The sequence below is a fragment of the Hyla sarda genome, chromosome 2, assembly GCF_029499605.1.
Source record: "Hyla sarda isolate aHylSar1 chromosome 2, aHylSar1.hap1, whole genome shotgun sequence".
In the NCBI taxonomy this organism is placed as follows: domain Eukaryota; kingdom Metazoa; phylum Chordata; class Amphibia; order Anura; family Hylidae; genus Hyla; species Hyla sarda.
The window spans coordinates 357,458,889-357,468,034 of NC_079190.1; the positions used below are offsets into that span (position 1 = coordinate 357,458,889).

Genomic DNA, 9,146 nt, shown 5'->3' on the forward strand with positions numbered 1-9,146 from the left:
ATCTCTCACCAGTTCCTCTTTAGATAGATTTATTGCAGACGTAAAAGGGTAAAATGCAGAGGCGATCCACAGAAATGAGAGAAGGCCGTTTTACACGATGAGTTAGTTGAAAGAAGGGCATCACGTGAAACCGCTGTTACCGTGTTCTGTAGATTGCCTCTGCATTTTACCATCTTATGTCTGGAATAAAGCTTTTCTGAGAAGAACTGGTGAGTGCAGCTTTTTAATGTTTGAATACTAAAGTTAAAGGGGTTGTTTCATGATGCTAAATAGGTTTAAAAACAGCACATTAGTACTCCTTTATATATATATATATATGGCACGGTTTCATAGTGTAGTGGTTATCACTTCTGCTTTACACACAGAAGGTCCTGGGTTCAATCCCTAGTGAAACCAAACTCGTTTATGCAAAATTCTTGATACTTGTCTTTGTTTGTACCCCATAATTGGAAGCGCTGTGGAATCTGTAGGCGCTATATAAATAAATAAATTATTGTTATATGTATGTTTAACACATTTGATTTTTAATCATTTCTGTTTGCAAAACAACTACTTTAAGAACTAAAAAAATAAAATAAAAAAAAGAATGGTATTACTAGTTAAAGTTTTGCACAACTGAAATGAAGAAAGGGTTGTATTGAAGGGTATCGTGGCACCACACAATTTTTATTTTTTTATAATTGACTTAAAATGGGTGCTCAAAAAAGTTCACTCCAAGTCCAGTTTAAAACAACTGTGTAGTGCTGTAATACCCCTTTACTAAAGGGGGTAGGTTGTGTATATATATTTCAGACTTATTAAAGGGTATTCTGAGAATATTTTAAAGGTTCACTTATATGTCTAATACTGCAGGTCTGATGCTGAGCTGCAATGCTAAATTTAGTCGGAGAACTTCAGAACAATGGTGTTGTTTCTGGACCAAAAAAATAAATAAAAACATTTAAAAACCTGACCTTTCTTATATACAACTTATATACGACCTATTTCTTATGACAACTGTTTTTATGTAAGGGGAATGTAACCTTATACTTAATTATTTGTGCTTCAGGAACTCTTTGCCCATCTAACAAATAATAAATGACCTATAGAGTCTTTATAGCATTGAAGATTTTTCACTATTCCTTCAATTTATGCAGCAGATTAATGATTTTCTTTTCTGCCACTTTCATTTGTCTTAATGTCTAAAGAGATCATTTGTGGAGAAAGAGTATTACATTAATTTAGGTTCTTCAAGAACTTTCTCTTATGTCAGTTTGCTCTGTAATAACTAAGTACACTCTTCAGCTTGGTGCAAAGGTTTACCTGACCTCAGCCTTGGTATTTATTCCGCATCAAATGATACATATTATTTTCTGCCTGCTATTTTAACTATTTAAGAAATTGTGTTGTAATAAACAATTATTAATAAAGCTTTTGAAATATATCACATTATTAGTTATAATTTGGGGGGGTTATCACTAGCTGTTTTTGGGGCTAACTATAAAGGCCATTTAAAAAAATAAAATAAACACACAAGAAATGTTAAAAAAAATATTACAAAAAATGTTCCCCACAAGGACTTGTTAACCATTTTATTTAAATAAATAAAAAAAAACACTGGTCAACGACATAGTCCACTGAATCCAATATAGTCCACCGCATGCCAATATCTGAAATGAGATGAAAAGAACACTAAAAATGGGTTGGCACATTTTGAGCGCTTCTCCTAGAAAGAGTGTGGTATCCCGGTACCGCATCCTATACAGTACCTATGTATGTGTGGGTCCCCATAGCCAGAGTCCCTAGGACGTAGGGATCCCTGTCACTTAATTAACCCCTTGTTGCCTCTGTTTTTACTAATAGACCAGTGGTCTATATAAGGTTAATGTAAATATAATGATATATCTGTAAATAAATGGTTAATTACCTATGCCATAGCGTTGCAGAACCTGTGGGTCATGTGACTAGGTGAAGTCTATGGTATTAAGCTTAAGGACCTTTGGAGGCCCTGTGACGTAAGCAATCCCATTACTCTCTGTAATGGTGAATGGCAGATGTTCGGACCAATCGGATTTGCCCCGCCACCTGCCCATATAAGGGAGCGCGGCCATGTTTCGCTATCTTACCACGTGGGCTGTCATGAGAGAAGGGTCTGCGCAGCAACCAACACAGTGAGTTAGGCCCGAGCCTTGCGGCAACGGCTGAACAATTCTAAGAATAGAGTGCATCAATCCCCAGACACTCTGCAGCATCACCGGACCTAATAATACCCCTAAATCCAGATGGATCTGCAAATATCTACCCTAAATTCAGAGACTGTATGACTAAATCAAGGTCCGCAACAACTGCCAGTCACTAAGCAAGATAAGAACTGTTTATATGAGACTGTTACAGTGCCTTGGATACTGCCAGCACTTAAGTAAAGTTGTTCAAGTTCAATCTCTTTGTGGACCTTCAGTCGTTTCATGCATCTATCGTTACTGGGAAGGGTGGTGATAGGCCGGAGCATTGACTCAGCATACCAGCCCTCAGCCTGGCGTCACGAACTATAGGGTTAACATTAACCCCTCCTATACCGATACCATACCACCACTACCATACACCCCCCAAGGGCTACCACAAGAGCATCCATAAAGCAGTTTGTTTTAAAACAAACAGCCTCCAGGTGTTGCTAAAGTACAACCCCCATCATGAAACTAAGCACAACAACCACCTCAAACAGTCTAGACACCCAGGAACACCATACACATGAACTCACTGGTGCCAAATGCACTCTATGACTGGGTTTGCACACAGTATTGGTCGATATTTTGGTTAGCCTTTTTAGCCAAAACCACAAGTTGATCCAAAACAAGGAAAAAGGTGCAACTCTTTCCATTATAGTTTTCTCTGTATTCATTTTCCTTGTGATTTTGGCTAAAAATACTGATCTAAATACTGACCACAGTACTGTGCGTGAGCCTAGCCTAGCAGCCAAAGCAGTAGCATATACAATAAAGAACTTACACTCTACGAACATGTTCAAGTTTTTTAGGAAAATTAGAAAACTGTTGAAATGTTAGACTTTATTATACAAAAGTATAATGCTAGGTACAAAAAGTAGAGAAATAAAGGACACTCTTAAAGTAAAAGATCTTATTTTCATATTTTCTGCTGTGGATCTGCAGATGAGAGACCCCTATTGTATGCCTCATGCTATGCCTGCTCATAATAGCAATCCACCACTGCAAGGAGCAGACACACAGGGACCTGCAAGTTGCCACATGCATGAGCAGTGAACTCAGACATCTCCTGTGATGTCTTAGAGTGCACTGCACGGGCATGCAACTCGCAGGATCCTGTGCGTCTGCACGTAGCAGAGGGGGATTGCTGTAGGAGGACAGGAGGAGGTGCACAGCAGGAGGGGCACAATAGGGGTAAAAGGGTAATAAAGTATGAATAAATAAATGATTTATTAATGAAGCATAAATCAATTATTTTACAACCATTCTGCGATCTTTCAAACTTTCCTTCTGCTTTTGATACAAACTATCTGCCTGGTTGTCTTCATTAGCCAAACTTCCTGTTTGTTGTACATTCTGCATCCAATTTCCTGTTCCTGTGTGCACTTTAACTGGGAAATCAGCCAACACTATTGTCCTCCCACTATGTTAAAGGGGTTATAGTCAAAAAGGTGTAGTAGGATAGAGATAGAGTTGGCTGAATTTATCTGCTAGAGTGCAAAGGTGCCAGCTAACACAAAAAATACTGTTATAACCAATAAATGCATAGCATTGAAAAACATTGTGCAAGGTAGTGGCCATAAGATCACAGAGAAATGATAACAAGTCTATCGACCAAATTATCAATCACAGAAAAACAGACTCTTTAAAATATAACCTTTATTTCAAGCCCATAAAAGGGTGCCACACAAAATAGTAGAAACAAATAAATCAAACAAAAACTAGATAACCACCAGTGAATAACCAACATTAAATTCCACAGTGCGTCTGATAAAGCACATAACACAGAATGTCACTGTTCGCCTACTCAAATTGATACATGAAACAACAATCTACCAAGATTCTCACAGATCAGGGAAGGTAATGGGAGGGACAACTGGTAGGGTAGGGGACCGGGAGCCTGTTACTCCCTATACTAGTCCTACTCTCAAACCCTATCCCTAGGCGGAATTGTCACCCTTAAAAGGGTGGTCCCGCACCGGAACCTCCTAGATAGGCTGTCCTCACCCTCTTGATAACTAACTGGCTAGCTAAAGATATGGCTGCCTAAGTGGCCGTGCAAATCCCTATAGCTTACGTGTAAGCAACGCACCCAAATCAGGGGTGTCTCATAAAACACAGGGTAATGATCACCCATATCCACAAATTATGTTGTCTATCTAATACAATAAAAGGCTGTTTTAAAGATGTCCTAATGCAGCATTAATAGCAATGATGTGTGCTGTGTAAATTAGACAAGGAATGATGAAAAAAGGGGAAATGACAAATGACCAAGCAGTCTTAATATACAGGTATTACATTCACATATACACTTTCCCAATATTGTTCCAATCAATAATCACAGAGCTATTAGAATATATATATCACTTACTATGGACACCTATAATGATACCAATACCATACAATGCATTGCCATAATAGTTAGGCAGAAATCAATTTATACAGTGCCACTAAACAACACACACAGCAGACACAATTTTTAAGCCGACTGTTATAACAGTTAGTACGTAAAGCAGGCAAGATGTTAAAGCAGTAAGCACACAAAAGGTAAGCGAAATGATAATTAATGCACATAGCACATAAAGCAAGTCAAATGAAAATGCAAACATATATAGGCTATGTATGACAATGTTCTACTTATGGCTAAGTTACAGGTACCTTCCAACAGCAGCTTGTTCATTTGAATTAAAAAGAGACATAGCACATAGAGTGTATACTTATACTGATGGGTATATGATGGTATAACCAAGGACTCTCAATGCGTTTCTTCCCATTTAAGTTCATCAGGAGAGAGATGAGATGTAAGATAGTAAGGCTCGCACCCTCGACGTTCCCCTACAAGGAGATCTCATCTAGAGTGGCGGCTGTATTGGCCATATCAGAGACCACCATTTCTGAACTCAACAGATTTTTGTCCTTCAGCTTTTCAGGGAGTTCTTTCACAACAAAAAGATGTTGTGAAGGAATACATCATTGGCTAAGGTAGGACACCACTGTGGCCATTGATTGGCTGAGTGGCAATGTAAAATATAGAACCCCAGCAACAGAAATTGAAGTTTACCGGAGACTAGGTGTTGGGGTCAGCAAGAAACACTGCCCCTCAGCCATTCACTAGATGCAGCTGTGTCCCACCTTAGCCACTGATTGGCTCAGTGGCATTTTAATATATATAGGTCCCCAACAAGAATTGTGGTATCACCAAGACTGGGAGCAGAGATACTGGAGGCTATAGGGGGACAGAGGTAAGTAAGTATAGCTTTTTTCATTTATGCAAGCAGCCTGTCAATGTTTACAGGAAAAAAATTATCAGGAAAATACCATTAAATAAGCAAAGGTAGCTATTGCTAGACACATTGGTGATGCAGTACCCTGTTTCTGCGGTGTACTACATCATCAGCATAGTGCACCCTGGAAAGTATGTACAGGAACCGGAACTACTGTCTATGATGAGATATATACAGTATTCATTATACATTTGCCTGGCCGGATGGGAGAGCTCACGGCATGGCAAATGCAGTGAACAGTGATGCACACAATACAGTGTAGGCCTCTGTTGCATCTGCAGCAAAATTTATGTGACAGACAATTTTTTGCATTAAAAAAGTCTACACCTTCACCTGCTTGGGTTAAAAGTTGTAAAAATATGCATATGCGTCACTGTGTCGAACACCTATAATTTTTAAGAAGCATTAAAGACCTGAGGCTAAATGTGTTAGTTGACAGACTTAGAAGCTTTAAGAAGCCAGTTACACCTTGGCAGAGTTAATGAACCAATGGGATTTATGTCACAGCATGTTACCACCATGAAATCATGTCACTATTGTTCACCACTTTACAACCTCAGCGTGAAATTCATCCAAATTATCACCTTTTACAGTTACTCGTGGCTAAAATTTCTCCGCTCTCCAGCAGACAATTTAATAATTACCGGCAAAGTGTTACTTAATTAGCCATATGCTTAAAATGCAGAACAGAACACCATTCAGAGTATTTAGGTATTGAGAATAGTGTTGCTACTTATCTGGAATATTCAAATGGTAACTTATGTGTTTTTCATCATTTTACCGTCCTTTATTTTACCATTTACCATAACTGATATGCTGCCTTTTCAATATAGTATCTGATGTATATGCAAATGATGTCTGTATAATCCAAGTGCTCTTGTGGTGTCCAAGCACCAAAGGCTGCTGATCTCCTCGGGCATGCCTGCTGCTCCTGTGATGGGCCCGCTGTTCCATTGTTTACTGTGTGTTTGCACATTGCTGTATTTACTGTATTCTTGTATTATTTGTGTACTGTCTATTAAGAAGGAGATTCAAAGTAATAAGGTGACCCCTGTTATCCTTTGGGAACCCCCAAATTGCCCTGTATATAGTATAGGGGGGGGAGGTTGGGTCTCTGACGGCCCCTAACAGCCAGAGCCTGTAGGGGTGAGGTGGCACTGGTGCCACCTCACGATCGCCCTGATTCGTCGGCCGGATTACCGGCCGACCAATCAGGGCGCCTGCTGCGGGTGTAACTCCCGCACCCGCTCCGCCCCTCTTCCGGAGGACGTGAGCGGGTGCGGGAAGACGACCCCGGGTGCTGGGGACCCCGATCCCCGGCGTCCATGTTGGGATCGGGGCCCCAGGAGCGACGGCGGCGGCGAGGGACTGTCCTGCGACAAAGCAGCAGCAGGAGGTGAGTGACAGCCTCCTGCTGTTGCTTAGCAACAGCTCCCAGCATGCAAAAAGGGCATGCTGGGAGCTGTAGTTATGCAACAGCAGGAGGCAGACCACCACAACTCCCAGAATTCCCTTATGGGCATGCTGGGACTTATGGTTTTGCAACAGCTGGAGGCACATTTTTTCTATGGAAAAGTGTACCTTCAGCTGTTATATAACTACAACTCCCAGCTTGCACAAACAGCTAAAGTGCAGGCATAACTACAACTCCCAGCATGCCCATTGGCTGTCGGTGACTGCTGAGAGTTGTAGTTTTGCAACAGCTGAAGGCACACTGGTTGTGAAACTCAGTTTTTTTTTACCTAACTCAGTGTTTCACGACCGATGTGCCTCCAGCTGTTGCAAACTACAACTCCCAGCAGTCACCTTACACCATGCACCGTACATGCTGGGAGTTGTAGTTTTGCAACAGCTGGAGGCACACTGGTTTTGAAACACTGAGTAAGGTCACAAACTCAGTAATGCATAACCAGTGTGCCTACAGCTGTTTCAAAACTAAAACTCTCAGCTTGTACTGTCAGCGCATGCTGGGAGTTGTAGTTTTGCAACAGCTGGATGTCCCCCCCCCCCCCCAATGTGAATATACAGGGTACACTCACATGGGCGGAGGTTTACAGTAAGTATCGGGCTGCAAGTTTGAGCTGCCGCAAATTTTCTGCAACAGCTCAAACTGCCAGCGAGAAACTACTGTGAACCCCCGCCCGTGCGACTGTACCCTAAAAACACTACACTACACTACCACAAAAATTAAATAAAAAGTAAAAAACACTACATATTCACATACCCCTACACAGCCCCCCTCCCATCCCCAATAAAAATGAAAAACGTCTGGTACGCCACGGTTTCCAAAACGGAGCCTCCAGCTGTTGCAAAACAACTACTCCCAGTATTGCCAGATAGCCACTGACTGTCCAGGCATGCTGGGAGTTTTACAACAGCTGGAGGCACCCTGTTTGGGAATCACTGGTGTAGAATTCCCCTATGTCCACCCCTATGCAATCCCTAATTTAGGCCTCAAATGCGCATGGCGCTCTCACTTTGGAGCCCTGTCGTATTTCAAGGCAACAGTTTAGGGTCACATATGGGGTATCGCCGTACTCGGGAGAAATTGTGTTACAAATTTTGGGGGGTATTTTCTGCTTTTACCCTTTTTAAAAATGTAACATTTTTGGGAAAAGAAGCATTTTAGGTAAAAAAAATATATTTTTTTTCACATATGCAATAGTCGTGAAACGCCTGTGGGGTATTAAGGTTCACTTAACCCCTTGTTACATTCCCCAAGGGCTCTAGTTTCCAAAATGGTATGCCATGTGGTTTTTTTTTGCTGTCCTGGCACCATAGGGGCTTCCTAAATGCGGCATTCCCCCAGAGCAAAATTTGCTTTCAAAAAGCCAAATGCGACTCCTTCTCTTCTGAGACCTGTAGTGCGCCAGCAGAGTACTTTTCAGCCCCATATGGGGTGTTTTCTGAATCGGGAGAAATTGGGCTTTAAATTTTAGGGGGTATTTTCTGCTTTAACCCTTTTTAAAAATGTAAAACTTTGGGGAAACCAAGCATTTTAGGTAAATTTTTTTTTTTTTTTTTACATATGCAAAAGTCGTGAAACACCTGTGGGGTATTAAGGTTCACTTTACCCCTTGTTATGTTCCCTGAGGGGTCTAGTTTCCAAAATGGTATGCCATGTGGTTTTTTTTGATGTTCTGGCACCATAGGGGCTTCCTAAAGGTGACATGCCCCCCAAAAACCATTTGACGCTCCTTCCCTTCTGAGCCCTCTACTGCGCCCGCCGAACAATTAACATAGACATATGAGGTATGTGCTTACTCGAGAGAAATTGGGTTTCAAATACAAGTAAAAATTTTCTCCTTTTTATCCCTTGCAAAAATTCAAATGTGAGTGTAAAAAATGAAGATTGTGAATTTTCTCCTTCACTTTGCTGCTATTCCTGTGAAACCCCTAAATGGTTAAAACGCTTACTGAATGTCATTTTGAATACTTTGGGGGATGCAGTTTTTATAATGGGGTCATTTATGGGGTATTTCTAATATGAAGACCCTTCAAATCCACTTCAAACCTGAACTGGTCCCTGAAAAATAGCGAGTTTCCAAATTTTATGAAAAATTTTAAAATTGCTGCAGAACTTTGAAGCCCTCTGGTGTCTTCCAAAAGTAAAAACACATCAATTTTATGATGCAAACATAAAGTAGACATATTGTATATG

General features: G+C 40.8%; 1 non-coding gene across 1 annotated transcript; it reads left to right on the forward strand.

Moving 5' to 3' along the window:
- The first annotated feature begins 323 nt into the window (after window positions 1-323).
- On the forward strand, window positions 324-396 carry TRNAV-UAC (transfer RNA valine (anticodon UAC)). Its single transcript has one exon. It is a non-coding gene; the product is annotated as a tRNA-Val (tRNA).
- Window positions 397-9,146: the final 8,750 nt, after the last annotated feature.